This window comes from Mauremys reevesii, linkage group 1 (genome assembly GCF_016161935.1).
Source record: "Mauremys reevesii isolate NIE-2019 linkage group 1, ASM1616193v1, whole genome shotgun sequence".
Classification (NCBI taxonomy): Eukaryota; Metazoa; Chordata; order Testudines; family Geoemydidae; genus Mauremys; species Mauremys reevesii.
The window spans coordinates 344,099,389-344,119,949 of NC_052623.1; positions in this window are offsets into that span (position 1 = coordinate 344,099,389).

The window sequence follows — 20,561 nt, forward strand, 5'->3', positions numbered from 1 at the left end:
TTTGCATTGTAGATGTACCCAAATTTGTCTGTGCCAATAATGGATAAGGATACAGCCGAAGAACAACGGTTGGAATTGGGGCAAAATTCATCCCTGGAGGAGGTCCTCTACAAAGCACAACATGTATCAAACTGCTTCTTCCTTTCTGCTTTTCATGAAGCCTTGGTTATAGAATATTGTACGCTCCTTGTGAATGCCCAGGGGTGGATTATATGCCTTAAAGACTGACCAGTGTTGTGTTTAGGGTGACCAGACAGGAAATGTGAAAAATCGGGACAGGGGGTGGGGGTAATAGGAGTGTACATAAGAAAAAGACCCCAAAATTGGGACTGTCCCTATGAAATCGGGACATCTGGTCACCCTAGTCGTGTTATTGATGTAAGATCCATCCTTTGGGAAAAGGGAAAGAAAGATAGACTTGTCGCAAAAGCATGAGACTGTGACCCTACAACTATCTCTGCTACGAAATATATGTGCAACTTAGGGCAAGGGCTCGTGTCTATTTTTAATGTCATGTAAACAATGGAAATACAGAAAATCAGAGGAAGTATGTATTGCCAATGTAAAAAGAGTCAGCCAGTGTCATGTGTTTTCTTTTTAAAGGGAACTTGACAAGGTTTATATCTCCATTAACAAAATGTTTTTTTCTTTTTGTTGACACTGAACTTTAACCTGCTGCCGTGCTTTGCATAAGAGAGCACAAGGAGCCTTGCAGAAAATTCCTCCAAAAAGCAGTCCATTTGTTCGTGATGAAAACAAGACGATTTAGAGAACAGTTTTTTACAGAAGCATCTACCACATGCCTTGCATACTGAGTGCTATTAAAACAGTATATGTAACTTATGTGAAATACAATTGCCATATAACATTTTTATTTCGAGGCTCTGAGAGCATTTTCCTTTCTTTTGCCCGCAGTAGGGCTATCCCAGGGTCTGACCATCCCAAGAGCTAGGGTTCTTACAATGGCTGTTCTGAACGTGAACAGACAGAGGAAGTGGTTTCCCTAGCAACGGAACTATATAGAAGCACTCACAACCTAACAGCTCCTCCTCACTTGGGGTCTCTTTCCATTGTAGTTATTTGCTGTCATGGAGAAAGTGGCAAGCATGAATCTATCGGCTTGGCCAGAAGCAAACTGCATTGTGATGACGTCTGTTTTTGGATAGTGGATGGGGGGCAAAGCTCCAAAGGTTTAGCATTTCCCTTCAGTTTGAAGGCTAAGCATCAAGAAGTTGGGGAATCTTATTGGTGCCTCATGGAGCTGCCAAAGTGGGCTGCAAACCTTGAGAGATTTGTTATTTCCTATTTCTGGTCAGGCTAAAAATAGCACAGGGACAACCTCTGTCATGGCATCTTGTCCCTTTTGCTGCCAGTGCTGGCATGCAAACTGAAGGAAAGAACCACGTGAAAAAACAAAGGATCAAAATGTGCTAACCAACACTTTTCTCATCTCTGTAAAGGGAACAGGATCATTCTGACAGTACAGCCTGGTTATTATTTTATCCATAGGGGTATCTAATTTTAGTCCATGAACCTTTCCCCACCTCTGTCTCCCACTTTGTAAAATGGCCCTACTGTCATTCTTTCCTTTTAGGGATAAATTATCTACTGGCATAACACCACTGACTTTAGTGGTGTTATGCCAACAAAGACCATGGCCCAATAGATACTAATACCCACGAGACTGAATTGGCAAAACTTCTGATACATTTAAACTTTTTTAAACATACAAAGTTACTTACAAAAAGCAAATTCAAATACAGTAAACAGATGTAAGCATGCACTTCAGGTAGCTTCCGAACTTTAGCAGACCTTTGTTCATCAGACCAACCATACATAAAGCCTCTCCTGGAAGATGGCCATATTCACTAGCAGTGATGCTCACTAAAGGTGACTGGGAATTTTTTTGACAAAACGTTTTTTTTGTTGGAAAATGCTGATTTGACAAAACTGAAACTTTTGTGGAAATGTACCAGTTTCGGCAAAACTTGTGCCACAAAAGGTGTCTCATATCTGAGATGGAATTTCTAGTCAGAGAGAGAAAAACTGTGAAAGATCTTGATTTGTTCTAATGCAGAACAGGAACATTTTTCTAAATATCAAAAATGTTCACAGGAAGGAAAAAATATTTCCCACTCAGCTCTAATGCTCATTTCCATGGACAGTCCCATGACTCTGCCACTCTTAGACTGGGACCCTCAGTTTCTGCACCCCTATTTCTTAATGTGACTACTTTAGCCGGGCCAATGTGGCTTGGCTACCTGCAGGAGCTTTGTAACCAGAAATTGTCTGTAGTGACACCGTACAGAATTTTCAAAACAAAGTATTATTTATTAGTCAACAGCATCACAGTGCTCAGAAAAATGGTTAAAATAACAAAGAAGGTCTACACCCCCATTAATCTTACATACACCTCATTCTTTTCTTCCAAATTTTGGGTCAGTTCCACTCAGCCCAGATGCCCTGCTCCTGGGCTGGCCTTGCAGCATTCTCTGTGTCTCTGTGTCAAAGATTCACCTCTAGTAGCTGTTGCCTGCTCTTTCCCCTCCCTCTCTAGCTGGGGTCTTTAATGGTTTAATGTGCTTTTGAGCCTATGCTGAGGCCTGGGAAAAACAAACTTACTATTTTATCTGGCATGAGGCAGGTGGGTATTTCCCAGTTAATAGTTCCTCCACTGTTCCCTTAAAGACTGTAGGTGTTCTTTCTGGAGGTACCTCACATCTGTCATTGTTTCATGATCTCCTACCAGTCTTCTTTGATTTAACTCCATGTGGCCAGGAAGAATAACAAGGAGGTAAACTGAGGCACACTCATACATCCCCTGTTTCATTTGGAGGTGTCAGTTTCCTAGACTGGCCAGTGAAGTCTACAACCACCTGGAAAAGTCTCATTTGAGGATTTTAAAAAATAAACAAGAGTTGTGGAAGGGATATAAACCCTCATGCTTCAGGGCACAAGCCAACATCTAACCACTTGGGTGTAGGAAGAAACTTTCCTTGTGGGTAGAGTATTCTGGAACTGGCTACTACAGAGGGTTTTGCACCATCTTCTGAAGAATCCAGTACTGGCCAAAGTTGGAGATGGGATACTGAACTAGAGGTACTTTGGGGCTGGCAATTCCTCAGCATGGTGTGTATGTATGTGGACTCTTGAGAGTCTCTCCAGCCCCAGGTTTCTGTCATTCCTTTTTTGTTCCTTTCGTGGTCCACATACTTATGGTACTTAAGAGTCAAGTTCACAGCTGGTGCAAATCAACATCGCTCTGTTGACTGTAATGGTGATACATTCATTTATAGCTGCTGAGGATCTGGCCTTATCCGCCTCTAAACGTGTGCTCAAGAAGCAGGATAGCTATATCCTATAAGACTAAAATGTGTAGCTAGTCACTAAGGGAGGAAAGGTGGTTTATTGGATAAGGCACTAGGCTAGCAGTTGGAAGAAAGAGGTTCTATTCCCAGCTGCACTGCTGCGTTCCCTTGTGCAAGTCACTTCCTCTCTCTTGTTGTGTTTCCTTTTCTGCCAAGGCTATTTGGACTTTAAGCTCTTCAAGGCAGGCAGTGATGTGCATGTACAGTGCCTAGCACAATGAGGCTTCACTCTTGGTTGGGGCTTTCAGGTGCTACTGTAATACTAATAAAATGAGCTCTATGCAGGTAGGCAGAGGACAGTACAGTGAATGTTACTGATGTCAGCATAAAGGACATTGTCTTCTAGAGTTTCAAATATTGCTTTCCCAGTGCAAAATTGTCATTGTTTATATTAGTCAGTGTTTGCTTTATTTCTGAGACGTGAACTGTAAACAGAGCAACAGATGTCTTCTCCGAGGGAGGGAGAAGGGAGGAAGACTGAATTTCCTGCAGAATGGAAAGTCAGACAGGTGGTGGCATCTTTGTAGAGAGATTTGTTTTGCCAACTGTAATGAAGCAAGATACTCCTCAACCACCCACCGCTAAGTAAGTCTGCTATTTGTCATTTCAGACAGGAGATTAAAACCCAAAGCTCTTCCTGAGCCATAAGCCCTGTACAGTGGCTCCTTTACTGCCAAAATAATTAATAGTAGAGTAGCTCATCCTTCCATTCAGCTTCTTATATTCTTCACAAAGGGCATCTTCGTAGGAGGGGAATACAGTCGCTCATATTAAGTCTCTGAGGTAAGAGGAGCCAGTAGGAAATGAAGAGGCGTTTAAAAGGAATATTGGAAAACTAGTAAGCAGCAGAGACCAATGAAACAGAAATGATAGGATTGGATAAGACATGAGGAGTGCTGAGAGAGCTAAATGTACATATTATCTGAGTTGTTTCTATACAAACTATCTACATCGTATCCAAGTGCTAAGGACTCCATTGTGCATGGTACATATTCTCTGTAGTCTAGTACAACAGAAGGGTGTACAGGCCAAATGTGAGTGAGTGATATAGTGACCTGGCACACGGGGTCACTGTGCTACTCAGATTTGGCCCAGGTGCCCCTCTGCCATGAATGTTTTTGGACTGGGGCGTGGGGAGAGACTCAGTTTCAGATTTTGTCCTGGGTCCCAAAAAAACTTCTGTGCAGCCCTGATTAAATCCAGTCCCAGGCTAGTGCCATAACCATTGGACCAACTTTCCTCTCATTGGGGTTAAATTCAATCTAGCATAGAATGGTAAAACATGATCCAGTTGCTGGAAGTTGAAGCTAGACAAATTCAGCCTGGAAATAAGGCGTACATTTTTAACAGTGAGAAATATTAATCATTGGAACAATTTACCAAGAGTTGTGGTGGATTCTCCATAACTCACAAATTTTAAATCTAGACTGGATGCTTTTCTAAAAGATCTGCCCTGGGAATTATTTTGGGGAAGTTCTCTGGCCCGTGCAATACATGAGGTCAGACTAGATGATCGCAATGGTGCCTTTTATGAATCCAATTATCTATAAGTGTGGGGTTACCCTGTCTCACCGGGGGTCCAGGATGGATTCTGCTTCAAGCAACCAGAAGTCCTTTTGGAGTTCTGAAGTTGGAAGAAGCAAGTTTTACATCCCGCAGAGGTGAACTCCAAACACAAACTGATGGTGATAGGATTTAGTCTGGCAAACTCAAACAGGGCTGGAGTAGGTGGGTGTTTGCTTATTTTTTCCAACCCCCCCTACCCAGCCGTAGTGAGGATTGTGGAACAGAACAAAAGGTGATGCTGGGAGAAGGCAGCTGTGAGCTGGTGTCTGGGGTAGTTAGAAAAAGGACTCTGCTCAGTGCCTGATGGGAATGCCTGAAGTTAACCATAGCACATCCAGGAGTCCTAGAAATCCTAGGCCTTGTCTAGAGTAGGATAAAAGGTGTGTAAACAAGGCAATGTATACTTCAGCATGGTCAAGTTAAAAGCTAGTTTCCCTCTTAGGCTTTAAACCAGCTCAGGACATGTTAGAGGTTGTGGGGCTTTTGCTACATTGACTTTTCACATATGTTAGTTAGAAAGTGTTAGCAAGTGCATTCTAACGATATGCATTTTATCCTGCTCTAGTTAAGGTCCCTGTCCACCCAATAAATTTGGCTAGACTGCCAACCTTGTGAGAGCTATCTCATCCCTTGTGGACTTGAAGTCCCACACCCGACTCACCCTTACACCCAGAGATAATCAAAAAACACCATTCCACAGACTCTATCCCAGGGTGTAAAAACTTAGGGCTGGTCTACACTAAGGGGGAAAATCGATATAAGATACGCAACTTCAGCTACGTGAATAACGTAGCTGAAGTCGAAGTATCTTATATCGATCGATCGATGTCGGGGCTCTCATGTCGACCGCCACCGCGGTGGTGGAGTTCATAGCCCTAGATAGAGAGACAGAGGCTATGCAAGGGATCCAAATTCTATTCTGTGGGTGATGTGATAAATTATCCCCAGAGAGGTAACTGAGGCTTTGCTGGCACAAATAGGATGAGGCACTGCTGGGGTATTTACAAAAGGAAGTGGGTTAGTACCTTAATAAAGTCCTTCAGTGAGAAGCTACAAGTTACAAAGCAAGAGCAAATTGGATCATGAAGGCCTGCAGAGGCAAAGCACAGAGAAGAAATCCCAGCAGTCCACAGCAGTGGGATAACCAGAGGAGTTCTCAGTAGGGAATTCAAGGGTGCATTGTGCAGAACCAGCATAAATGTGGCCATAAAGCACCCATAAGTCACCCCATTGGAGAATTAGCCTGCACAGGGAGCCTTTCTAACCAGGGCATGTCAGGAGCTGACTGGGAGCTGGAGGGGATGTGGCCTTATCTCTTCTGCAGTAGAACAATGTCCACAGGGGTCATTGTGGCTAAGGTGCAAATTTGAATCATACTATGGGCTGTTGTGATCTGCACTGAGGGGTGGGGGATGATTTGGCTCCTAGCGGCTCCAGAATAAGGAGGGCCCCCTTGGTCCATGTACTCAGCATGAGTGCAGGCCTTGGTGTCTAGGATGAGTCTCAGGAGAAACAAATTTCAGAGTGGTAGCCGTGTTAGTCTGTATCAGCAAACGCAACAAGGTGTCCTTGTAGCACCTTAGAGACTAACACATTTATTTGGGCATAAGCTTTCATGGGCTAAAACCCACTTCATCGATGCATGGAGTGGAAAATACAATAGGAAGATATATAGAGAGCAGTACACGAAAAGATGGGGGTTGCCTTACCAAGTGTGTGTGAGGGGGGGAGGGGAGGTCGAGACAATTCAATTAAAGTGGGCTATTATCAACAGGATGAAAAATCACTTTTATAGTGGTAATCAGGGTGGCCCATTTCAAACAGTTGACAAAAAGGTGTGAGTAACAGTAGGGAGAAATTAGCATGGGGAAATTCGTTTTTTAGTTTTTGTAGTGACCCAACCACTCCCAGTCTTTATTCAGGCCTAATTTGATGGTGTCCAGTTTGCAAATTAATTCCAGTTCTACAGTTTCTCGTTGGAGTCTGTTTTTGAAGTTTTTTTTTGTTGAAGAATTGCCACTTTTAAGTCTGTTATTGAGCGACCAGAGAGACTGAAGTGTTCTCCTACTGGTTTTTGAATGTTATGATTCCTGATGTCAGGTTTGTGTCCATTTATTCTTTTGCGTAGAGACTCTTCGGTTTGGCCAATGTACATGGCAGAAGGGGATTGTTGGCACATGATGTCATATATCACATTGGCAGATATGCAGGTGAAACAAAGTGAGTCTAGATATCCCCAGTCTCTAATTAAGGTGAGAATTCCCAGCTCTAGCAGGGTAGGTTGGCATCTTTTTTTTTCTTAAAGCAAGTTACATGCTGAGACTATAGAGAGAAAGGATGGGCTGGGGCACTAGCTGGAGATGTGGGTTCAAGCCCTTGCACTGCCACAGACTTTCTGCATGATCTTGGGTGAGGCACTTAATCTCTCTATGCTCCGTTCCCCATCTGTAAAAACAGGGGTACTAGCACTGCCCCAATGCCTGGAATGTCCACAGAGATATAACCCAGGAGATTCCACCAAACAGATTGCAGGGTCCTTGGAGATCAAGCTGTACACACTACATCTGCCTGTGCACCTCTTAGTATTGCGTGTCACAATCCACTACACTGCCACCTTATATCTTTGCTTCAGGAGCTTTAAATCTCTTTAAAATCATAGCTGAAAACTTCTTTGCCTCCTTGGAGCAGATCCTCAACTGGTGTAAATCAGCATTGCTCCATGGAAGCCGATGGAACAATGCTGACTGACAAACTGAGGATCTGACCTGCTAATGATCCTTCCCTCTGCTCTTAATATTGCTAAATAAGGCTGTTGTGTGGAATTCCATGGAGACAGAACAGGCTGTTGCATTTTCCATAATGAAAAGCTTGCTCATGTTTATGCTTAAAGATGTCTATTCTTAATCGGGCTGCAGAACAGAACAGCCCACAGTTTGAGTTTCATAAAGAGTGAAAATGAGTCGAATGGAATCAGGAAGACAACTTATCTGGGCTTCAGGATAAAAGACAAAGGCCAGTCGCCTAAAGGTTGCTGGGAAAAGAGATTTTGAATGACAAATGTTTATCTTCCTTTGCTCACAGGCACTCTTTTCCATTAGCGGATGGGTAGGGAAGAACAATATGTTTTTTACATCCAAAGCCTTTGAAAAAGAAATAAATCCTTGTGTATGAAAACAACCCACAAGCCTTTGACTTTGTGCATCAGCATCCAGCAAGGAACATATTATAGAGGAAAGTGCTGGAAAAGAGAATAGACCTTTTGGGACCGATCCTCACCTAGTGTGAATTGGCACTGCTGCACTGACTTCAGTGCTGATTCACACCAGCTAAGCATCTGGCTCCAAAAGTCCAAAGAGAGCAAACTCTCAGCCAGATGCTCAGCTGGTGTAAATCAGTGTACCTCTACTGAAGTTGAAGGAGCTAGGTTGATTTACATCAGCTAAGGATTTGGCTCCCTTTCTTTATGTCGTTGGGAGTCTAACAGAGTACACATTCCTGAAAGTCATTCTTAACTTAGCCAGGTGACAAACCTTCAGAGACCCTTAAATAGCAAGAATGACTAAAGTGTCCTTTTTTTCCCGCAGAGAGGATGTCCTGTAGCAGATTTATGAAGTGGAGAATGCAAGGCAGGCAATAAAGGAACTCTTTGTAGCTGCAATTGTGATTTGTAACCTATGGCGAAAGGACAGTGAGGTCATACCCATGAAAGAATTGAAGTCTCCATATGATGTGCACAGTAATTGAAATATTTGTGTTAAGGAATGGTTTCCATTGACCAGGCTTTCTTTCTTCCCCTTCACTGGATTTTTTTTTTACAGTAGATACCTGATGTGAACATACTCTTAGTTCAGATTCAAACACTGACACAGCAAGTTTAGTTTGGTTTCATAATGATCTGTTTCTAAGGCGCAATAGAACTATGAAGAACTCTTTGCCATATTTTCAGCACCTCTCCCAGGAGGGTCAGTGACTGGTGCATGGAGCAATGCATTTCCTGTTCTGTGTGGCTGTAAATAAGAGATGAATGAAGGAAACAGATGTGGAAATTTCTCCCTAGCTTGTCACTCAAAAGTAGCCAAAAGCAGACTTGGCCTCTTTGTCTTGTGAGTGATCGGTGTCAGCTTCATTTATATGATCTATTTCTGCTAAGGGACACAGGCTGCTATCCTGATTGTGGCATTATCATGTTGCCATTTGAACAGGGGTGAACCAGGGGACTGAAGGACAGAGAAAGCAGAGATTTTGATTATTTAGGTTTCAGAACTGCCATCATTCAGGTAAAACCTGAATGTGATGCCTGACTTGGGGCTCTTAGTCCTGATCAATGGACCTACTGTACTGTTGTGCCATCGATTAAAGTGTCTCTGCTGAATGTGACTACTGTACGTTATTTCCTGGCTTCTTATGATGACTGCTAAGAGGCTACCAGCTAGGCCTAGGCATCTGAAGTTGGCGGAAGCAAGTGTTCTATCCAACAGAGGTGAACATTCATTGCAGTCAGTTTCTATTGTCAGCAGCTTAGTTCCCTTGAAGGAAATATATTAATAAAGAAACCATTTACAAATGCAGTAACCATGGAAAACCCAAGACTGTAAATCCTTAATCACTCATTGAAATCAATGGGACTTCCCATGCGTGTAAGGTTTTGCAAGACTGGGCCCACAGAAAGCAGGTTTCCTGAAGAAAGGACTTTGTGCAACTCTGAGCACAACTCTGCTCAATACATAGCTAATAATTGCTACAGCTTATATGTATGCAGCCCCTTTCATCATAATGTGTAGCAAAAGATAGGGAAAGTAATTCTATGAAAACCTGCAATTATTAGAGATACAAGTGTGATAATATTTGTTTATTGAATCATTTTGTATTAGGAAGAGAAATCTTAGTGTTCTTTTACTGTATTAGCATGTGTCAAAATATAAAAAACAAACAGTAAGAAAAAATATAGTGTTTCTGTGACTCAGTCATGCTATCTGTGCTAGTAGAATATAATAATAATTAATAATACATTATTATTATGATTATTTTATGGTAATGCATAGAAGGCCCTTCAAGACTGAGGCTTCATTGTAAAAGTACATAATTAAGAGATTAACCTGAAGAGCTAACACTTTAAACAGGCGTAAGAAAGGAAGTAGCATTGATCCCATTTTACAGATCAGGAACTCATAGACATTATGGCCAGAAGGGACCATCATGATCATGTAGTTTGACCTCCAGCACATTGCAGACCACAGAACCTCACCCACCCACTCCTGTAACAGACCCCTAACCTCTGGCTGAGTTACTGACGCCCTCAAATCTTGATTTAAAGACTTCAAGTTACAGAGGCAGCGAGAGATTGTGACTAGTCCAAGGTCACAGAAGACCTTGGGGTGCCCAGGCAGTGTGAATGGAACCCTGATCTCCTGAGTCTGAAGCCAATGCTTTGACCACAATGGCATCTGTCTTCTCATAGATTTATCCTTTCAGTGGCTAGAACTAGTATCACCAACCAAAACGTCAAGTCCAGAGCCAGACGGAGTTAGAAGCCATAGGCGTGGCTGTCTGGAAGAGGCTGTTGAATCTGATAAATAATTAGAACTGGATGTAAGCTCTGATCTGACTTTTGAAGCCAGTGGGAGTTTTGTCACTGATTCCACAGGAAGCAAGATAGAGCCCTTAATCGGTGTTTCTTTTTTTTTTTAAAAAATAGACGCCAAAGTGCCGCCTTTGTGTAAGGAAAAAATTGTGCTGATAATATATAGTGGTTTTATCAGGCCCTTAATTGTTGTTGCCAAGAAAATGTATCCTCTTGGGTCAGGGCTAGTCCAATGAATAAAATGCAAACAGCTTGGTTTGTGTCTAAAGACAGACTGAGACAAATGTATCCCTTGTGTAACTCAGTTGAAATCTGTAGATGAACTTGGTTCATTATCTAGCTAAAATCCTACATTAAAAAACCCCTCTCCTTAGGTGTGTTGCTAACAACACTTAGCTTTTTAAGAGGAAACGTTTAGAAAATCACATTTACGTGTCATCCTTTATTGCTTATTGACTGGCCTTTGCTTGGACAAGGATTCAACCAATCTCTTCATGGTCAGTTTCTGTTCTCAGATCCTATGTGCTAAGACAGTGCTGCAAATGCTTGGGTTGCAAACCCTGCAGAGGAAATGTTCTAAATAATTAATACTCCTGATTTTCAATGAATTTTTTAAGGTTTCTCATGTAATCATTTCTATAAACAAACATTTCTATATACAAACCCCACCCTGGGCAACACCGGGTTAATAAGCTATTGTGGGCTCAGTTGGCCCCACTCTGCCACAACTGGGAGTGATGTCAGACCTGAAGGGAAAAATTTAAAAAAGGAAAACACAGCTCAGTTCATGGCAGACCAGACCTCCAGTTTTCAGCTCCAGGGCTGGCTGAAGGCAAAAACTCCTTGGATGACCACTGCCTGATGACCTCTATTAAGGGAGATGTGAGGGATCACAGGTCTCAGGCCCCAGGGTCCCAAGTGGTATCCAGACCACAACTGCCACCTGACAGCTGTTCAGAACCACGAAGGGACGGGACTAGCAGAACTCTGGACCACCAGAGGCTGCACCTATGAAGTTCCTGATTGGAGCAGTTGTCTGGCCTCTCCAATTGGCCCAGATACACTACTTAAGCCAGAAGGAGGCACAGGAAGTTGTCTGAGCAACTAAGTGAACTCCCGATCTGCTGCTGCACTGGACTCTAACTCCTGACTCTGGTTTGACCTGTGGTACTGCTATCTGACTCTGACTTAAGCTTGACCCTTTGTACGGCTGTCTGACTCCAGTCCTCATCCTTGGCGAGACTCCTGACACTGATTCTGGCTCAGCCTTTTAGGTGACTCCAAACCCCGACTCCAGCCCTGACCTGTGGCATGATTCTGACTCCGACTCCAGCTCTGACTCTGGCTTTGGTTCCTGGCTCTGACCAACAAACACGACCACCCTTGCTCTGGTCCCTACAGCTTGCTTGGATCACTATTCCTCCAACTGGTCCCAGCCGAATACAGATCCAGAAAAGTTCTCCTTACCCCAAAGAACATCAGCGTCGCATGAGAAGGCAGCTTGGCTCCAGGTAGATAACTGAGCAATGGAGGCACTGATTGCACAGCTGGCTGCTGAAAATCAGGTATTGCAGAAGCAAGCCCATCAACTCCATGCAGAGAATACTGCGCTCTGTGCCCAACCAGCTGCACCGCCACCTGAGCTGGGACTTGCTATCCCCCTCCTGGAGCGCTTCAATGGACATTGTTCAAAATTTCAGGGCTTCATAAACCAGTGCCACCTCTTGTTCCTGCTTCGACCACAGATGCACTCTTCCAGCCAGGCCAAGATAGACCTGGTTATTAGCCTACTTGACTGGGGAGGCATTGGACTGGGCCTCCCCACTGTTGAAAACCAGCAGTCCAGTGCTGTCTAACTGGGACTCCTTCCAGCGGGTGATATCAGCCATCTTGGAGGACTCCAACCATGCCTTCTCTGCTGGGGCTCTGCTTGACCCTAGGAAATAGGAAGCATGAAGTCATTTCTCAGCCCCGCTTGGGGTGGCAAAAACCCTGGAGCTGGCCCTGGGTGTGGAGCATACTTTCAGAAATCTTAAAAGAGCAAAACTCTGATTGAAAACTACAGAACCCGAACCATCAAAAAAGAAAATCAGCTTTCTACTGGTGGCATCTGACTCAGATGATGAAAGTGAACATGCATTGGTCTGTACTGCTTTGGACCGTTATCAAGCAGAATCCCTCATTAGCATGGATGCATGTCCTTTGTAATGGTGGTTGAAGCATGAATGGACATATGAATCTTTAACACATCTGACACATAAATATCTTGTGACACCAGCTACAACAGTGCCATGTGAACACCTGTTCTTACTTTCAGGTGACATTGTAAACAAGAAGCAGGCAGCATTATCTCCTGCAAAAGTAAACAAATTTGTTTGTCTGAGTGATTGGCTGAACAAGAAGTAGGACTGAGTGGACTTGTAGGCTCTAAAGTTTTACATTGTTTTATGTTTGGATGCAGTTATTTTTTTGTACCTCATTTTATATTTGTAAGTTAAACTTTCACGATAAAAAGATTGCACTACAGCATTGGTTCTCAAAGCCGGTCCGCCACTTGTTCAGGGAAAGCCAGTTTGTTTACCTGCCGCATCTGCAGATTTGGCCGATCGCGGCTCCCACTGGCTGCAGTTCGCCGCTTCAGGCCAATGGGGGCTGTGGGAAGGGTGGCCAGCTCATCCCTTGGCCTGCGCTGCTTCCCGCAGCCCCCATTGGCCTGGAGCGGCGAACCACGGTCAGTGGGAGCCACGATCAGCCGAATCGGAGGATGTGGCAGGTAAACAAACTGGCCCAGCCCGCCAAGGGCTTTCCCTGAACAAACAGTGGACCAGCTTTGAGAACCACTGCACTACAGTACTTGTATTAGGTGAATTGAAAAATACTATTTCTTTTGTTTTTTATAGCAAAATATTTGTAATAAAAATAAATATAAAGTGAGCACTGTACACTTTGTATTCTGTGCTGTAATTGAAATCAATATATTTGAAAATGCAGAAGACATCCAAAAACATTTAAATAAATGGTATTCTATTACTGTTTAACAGTGTGATTAATCATGATTAATTGCAATTAATTTTTTTATTGCTTGACAGCCCTAATAAAAAAATGTAACAAGTAAACAAATCAACCAACACAAAAACAAAAATCACTTGAAACAGTTTTGCGGTTTTGTTTTGTTTTTTTACCCTCAAAAGTGAGAACTGACAATGACTCCAGGAGATCAACTGGAGACTTTGCTATTTCTATTGATTTTATGTGGAAGGTGCTCAGATACTCAAAGATGGGTGGGAGTATAAAAGATTAAAATAGGCTGGCATATATCCTGACCAGCTCTATTCAAAATACTTTGGGCTGCAGCAGAATTGCTCTGCACAATTTAGGAGCCTGAGTATCACTAGAATCCATTTTTTTTTAGTCTAAAAGCCCCACCCCAGGACACTGACAGAATTCAGATATAACTGAAGGGGGAGAGTGCTACTGAAATCGCCTTCAAGGCTGCCTACCACTGAGCTGCATTTTTGCTGGAATGCCTTGTAACTTCTGTTTTTAAGCTACTGTTTAACTATACCAGTGATACAAGAACACTGGAAATGTCAGTATTCAAAATACTTTGCAGTTTGGATCCCAATGAGATATCTTATTTTGGCAATTTTGGTTTTGGTTTCAAGACACTCTTAAGTTTCACAGATACTGTTGTACAACATTTTAACAAAAACCACAATCAAATTAGGTTAGTCGTGGGTATATTTAACAAAAGTTCTTGTATTTCTTGTCAGACAAACAGACTCCTTTGCTCATGAATTTGTGTCCTACAGTCCATGCTTAATTTAATTTGCTGCCTGATTTCTTTTTATGATGCACAAAATGATATTATTTACCATTAATGCTTTAAACAATGCCAGAAATATGCTGCAATGAGGGCAATACAGGAAAAAGGCATTCTGAAAATGAGTTCGCTGACTTAATTTTTGTCTTGTTTGGATGCTAACGGAACCACACCAATGAATTAACAGGGTTCAGTGTTTGCACTGGAGCCTGATAATTCCGGGTTAATAAGGGGTTGTGGAATAAGGGTTCCGTTAATCATCCAGTGAAAGGGAGGGTCTCCATTCAGAAGGGGACTTGATTAGCTCTTGACATTCGCAAGGTCCATTCATTGTCCTCAATTCACTGGGTCACATGGGGTACATTCACCGCTAGTGGTGCCTCCTGCAGGCCATCCTGGGAATTAGCTCCACCAGGCTTGCACTCTCCCTTCAGTGGTCTCTTCCCCGTCCTGCCTCGCTCTGCAGCCCCACTCACTCTCAGATCTGCAGTCTCCTCTTCATGGCTTGGCCTTCCAGCTAGGTCACTGAAGTCCTACCCTTCCAGGGAATTCAAAGTCCTTCGTCTCTAACCCAGACCTGCCCTCTACACTGTGTTCCAGCCCAGGGACACTGTCACAAACAGCCATTGTTTCTGCACAGTCTGGCCCCTTGCTGCTGTTTCCTTGGGCTTCTTCCTACTCATCTAGCTTCTCCCCTTTCTGGGCTTGTGAGATTCCCAACTCCCTTCACTTAGTGGGTAACTGCAGCCTGCCTTCCTGCAGCCCCTTTTGTTGATCACTGCTCTTGGGTTTTATACTCAGTCCGCCTGTTCCTACCGAGCTGATCCCACTTCTAATTAGCGGCATGCTCTCTGGCTCCTCCTCCAAGCGTACCGGGTGGAGTTAATTGGCCTGCCTGGCCACCTTAATCCCTTTTAACTCTGTGTGGGGTGGACACCCCATCACACAGTGTTTGATTCAAACAAATCCAGATAAACTGTGCACTACAACAAGGCCTGCTTGGAGGAGGGAAACAGGACATAAAAAACAGGTCCTGTTTCTCAAGTGTGGAGAGGGCAGGGAGTCTCACCCTGAAGGGGAGTACCCAGGGGTGAAAGTAACTTAAAGGACTTACCGGTACGCCGGAGTCCTGACTAGGAGGCGGGGCCTCAACTGGAAGAGGCGGAGCCTTTACATCCTTAAATCAAATTTTAAAGGGCCCAGGCTCCGCTGCAGTAGTGGTGGCTGGGAGCCCCAGGCCCTTTAAATCACCCCCAGCTGCAGAGACGGCTGGGAGCCCTGGCGGTAGGGGGCGATTTAAAGGGCCCGAGGCTCCAGCTGCTGCTACCTCAGTGGAGCCCCGGGATCTTTAAATTGCCGACGGAGCCCCAGCGGCTCCTGGCTGCCACCACTACCCTGGGCTCAGCACTCTTGTGGAGATTTAAAGGGCCTGGGGCTCAGCTGCAGTAGTGGTGGCCAGGAGCCCCTGGCCCTTTAAATCACCACTGGAACTCCGCTGCCAAAGCACCTGGGGTAGCGGCAGCAGCTGGGGGCTCCAGTGGCACTTTAAAGGGCCCTTTAAATCACCACCTGAGCACCACCCTCTCTGGCCACTGCTGGGAGCCCCAGGCCCTTTAAATCGCCGGCCTGGAGAAGCTGGTCCAGTCCGGCATGGTGTACCAGCTTTTGCCGGTATGCCGTACCGTACTATACCGGCTTACTTTCACCTCTGGGAGTACCAGGAGACGTTAGTTCTCTCCAAGCCAGGGTAAAGACTGCCTGGTGCCCCTCCACTAGGGATGGACTCCTGCAACACAGTGCAAGGACTGGGGAACCCCCAGGATAAGGGGAATTGGTCACCCTTGTCCTCATGAGTGGGCTGTGGAGGCCTAAGAGACAGTGCATAGAGGTTGGTGAATTAAGCCTGAAGAGAAGGTGTGTATGGGAGCAATTTCCAGATATATGCTGTGTGTTGAGACTTTATTAAACCAGAGCCCTGGGGGCGGGGGGGGGGGGGGGGGGGGAAGACTTGGTTTTAGAACTTTTGTTGTTTGTGTGTGATTACAGCAGGCCCAGGAAGGAAAGAGAGTCATGGCTACACCTGAGTGCTTGAAGGGGAAGTAGCCTCCTCACACTAGGCTTTCATATGTTGTTATTAAAAGATAACCTTGAAAAAAAGAACAGAGTGTAACCAGTTTAGAATGTATCAGAGGGGTAGCCGTGTTAGAATGTTTAGAATAGTCTTCCTGAGTCTGCACAAAGCCTGAAAGAATAGCACTAAGAGATGTGAAGTGCCCCGTTCCTGCCAATGTGCTGTTAACTTTGAAACCTAAGGGTAGCAGTATAAATGTCAACATTCACTATTTCTCCGTTAAGTATCAGAGGGGTAGCCATGTTAGTCTGGATCTGTAAAAAGCAACAAAGAGTCCTGCGGCACCTAAAAGACTAACAGATGTATTGGAGCATAAGCTTTCGTGGGTGAATACCCACTTTGTCAGACTCATGTAATGGAAATGTCCAGAGGCAGGTATAAATATGCAGGCAAGAATCAGTCTGGAGATAACGAGGTAAGTTCAATCAGGGAGGGTGAGGCCCTCTTCTAGCAGTTGAGATGTGAACACCAAGGGAGGAGAAACTGGTTTTGTAGTTGGCTAGCCATTCACAGTCTTTGTTTAATCCTGAGCTGATAGTGTCAAATTTGCAAATGAACTGAAGCTCAGCAGTTTCTCTTTGAAGTCTGGTCCTGAAGTTTTTTTGCTGTAATATGGCTACCTTTACATCTGCTATTGTGTGGCCAGGGAGGCTGAAGTGTTCTCCTACAGGTTTTTTTGTATATTGCCATTCCTAATATCTGACTTGTGTCCATTCGTCCTTTTACGTATTTCTCTGTTGATCACGTTAGAAGGAACATCCAGTGAATGGTTGAAATGTTCAAAGCCAATCAGGGGCTTTAGCCACACACATCCCCTTGAAACCAGTCCCAAACAACTTCCCAGGAGATGAAAGTCTCAGCTGTTCCTTGCCTAACTGCCAAAACCTCTAGTTTCCCCCTAATAACTTCTGTGATGAAGATATAATGAGTCACAAAACATGGGACATATTAAAATGTGGGAGAGCATTAAATGAATGGAATTTAGCAGTGTGCTGAGTGCATTGTTCATTTTCATATTTAAGCATCTTAATTTTTAAAAAAATTAAATGAAACTGCCATAGAATTTGCATTAGGCTGCACCGGAGCTCTTCAGAAAAGCCGTTGGTATAATTTTGGAACAGCCATCTAAGTGGCACAAATTATGCCCACATATAATTGAAGTAAAAAAAATGCACTTGAACAATTATTTGCAGGTGCAAAAAAGGAGCTCGGTTTGAAGCGCCAAGAAAAATCAGGATCCAGATTTTCTTTTTATGAGCGGCTGGATCCCGCTCTGCTGCACAGTCCTGTTGGGAGTCAGTTGTGTTTCATGGGATGCAAGTCAATACTGAGTTTGGCTGTCTATTCCATTAGATCTGAACTGAAAGACACCGACTACAGTGAAACTCAGGCATGAATAGACTTGAAAGGATTTTTATCAGTATATATTGGTACATGCCAATTTCACTGTGTATACACACACACAAACTGATGAAAAAATATTTGCATTAATGATGATAGAAATGTACAGCGAGGCAAAGTAAGCAAAACGCTGCTTGAGAACTTACTAGTATTTGATCTAAGGTTATTTACTTTGTATATTTTGACATATGATGTTGGCCCCCACATCATTTCACACAACTGTGAATTTAAGTTGATAAAAACTAAAAAAAAAAATATCAATATTATGTCAAAATTATAAAAAAAATGAAAATTGAATTTTGCCAAGCCTAAGCATGAAGTACTTCTCTTCCCTCCCACTGCCCCCGCTAATGTTTGTTCTGGCACATTGTGTTACAGCTGCATAGAAGGTTTAGTCCCTCATGTCTTCCTGCAGTGTTTGCTCCCAGCAGAGTTTGCCAGAACAGAGCCCTAATTGATACAAGACCTTGGCTGGAGCAGTTAAAGACCTTGTCACACAGCAGAGGCCAATGGCTGCTAGGTCTGCACGTGTTGTCGGAGTGTAAAAGGACACTCTGGAATGAAATGAGAAGAGGGTGGGGGAAAAGAAGCAGTTTGGTGGTGGCTGGGGAATTGAGGGGGGGCATTATTTCCAGGCAGGAAGCAGGAGGAGGAAGGCAAGCAGAGAGAATAAAATCTGCCGGAGCAGCATGCTGATTAATATACCCATTATCATGATCTCTGCTATTGAAGGGATAGGAGACCGCAAGCAGTTCCTACAGCTAATCCTTTATACATACAGTAAATGTATGGCATTTTACTGTCGATATTTTATACTGTTTCTGTTGGGTTAATTCAAAATTTCCAGTCCTTTCACTCATTAAATTGTTAACCTGTCAAAGGCCAACACCTGTCTGGCTTGCAAAAGAGCCAATATTCTAGTCAGCAGGACTACCTATGTGTGAGGAGGATGTGATCCAAAGTGTCTGGACCAAATTCAAAGGGAGTCTGAGGGTAGGTCTACACTACCACTTAAGCTGACCTAACTTACTTGCTCAGAGGTGTAAAAAAGATTCCTCCTCTCCCCCTCCCCGCCCCGAGTGATGCTAGTTACCGCAACCTAAGCACTGTCCACACTGGTGCTATATAGGCAGGAGATGCTTTCCTACTCACATAGCTTCTGCCTCTCATGGAGGTGGAGTAGTTATGCTGACAGGAGAGTGCTCTCCCATTGGCATAGAGCGTTTTCACCAGACGCGCTACAGCTGCGCCACCGCGTCAGTGCAGCTGCTTCTAATGTAGACCCGCCCTAAGATAGTGTCATTTATACAGTCTTCCCTTAACATTGGCTACAGCCTCTGCGTGAAATTCACCCCTGTGTACAGGACAAGCACAAGGGCCTATGTACCATTTATAGAATCATAGAATATTAGGGTTGGAAGAGATCTCAGAAGGTCATCTAGTTCAACCCCCTGCTCAATCCCACTGAAGCCTTGAGGCTCTCAATTCACAATGTGTTGGTTAGATACATAGCTCCTCCAATCACAGATCAGAAACCATACCACACAACTTCTGTATCCAACCAACACAGTGCAGCTTGAGAACTGCAAATAATCCCCCTGAAATGTGATGAATGATTTACGGGCCAAGAATTATTCTTAGAAGAAATTCAAATAATGAATAAATTTGTACATTTTGCGAACAGGAAAAATGCAAAATTCACAGATTAAATTAATCATTTCAAGTTCTTTACTCGGCTCCGTCTGTAGTGTATTTCCTATTCTTCTTTTAGTTGATTTCTTGATTTGTTGTGATTTCTTCAGTGTTTCTTGTTATTAGGCACAGCTTTGCCAGAATCCTGTGAAAATCAGTGGCTAGCCCTAGCCCTAACAAAAAGGTCAGCCTTCAACTTCATTTTAAAACACTTTCTGAGAAAAGCGTTTCTTTGTTTTACTACAACTAACCTCACCTTTCTTCCTCTCCCTCCAATCCCAGTTTGCTAACAAGCGGAGCCTATTTCTGATAGCAAAGGAGGTAACCCTGAAGCCCTTCTGGTAACCCTCCAGATCTGCTGGGAATGCTGCTGCAGATGTATGGAATACTTCCGGCTCCACCCTTTCCTTCTCTCTGCCCCTCTCTTTTCCTCCACTTCAGCACATTCCCATGATCCCAGGGACCCAAGTGAATTCTCAAACCTAAGTGCTGTATCCTGTTTCCTGCAGTAGAACCACATCAGTGGACTTACATTTTCAGTTGTATTTTAGGTGCAGGATTATGATGCTTTAGTCGTGGGACATATGAGTGTGCATGCTATGCCCTCAGAACCTCTGCCATGTCGCTGTAAAATTCTGTTAAGGAAATTAGCTGAGAATAAGTATTGCATCATACATGGAATCTACCAAAAAATGTAAAGAAGAAAATATAGGGGGGAAATAGGATGAGGAAGAGAAACTGCCTGCCAGCATGGAAGGGGTTAAAGAGATCCTTTGGGCCCAGCTACCGCTCCCCGTGATACCTGCCGCTAATGCCAGGCCTGGAGGGGAGAGAAAAGAAGGGAACCTGGCTCAGTTAGGGGCTGACTGGCGAAGAGGCAGAAGCTAGCTGCTTCCTCACCTGGGGCAAGGAGCACTAGCCTGCCAGCCAAGGTAGCCACCAGGAGACAAGCACTGTCTCCCTGGCCAAAGGAGAGTGTGTGGAAGAGACCTAGGAGCA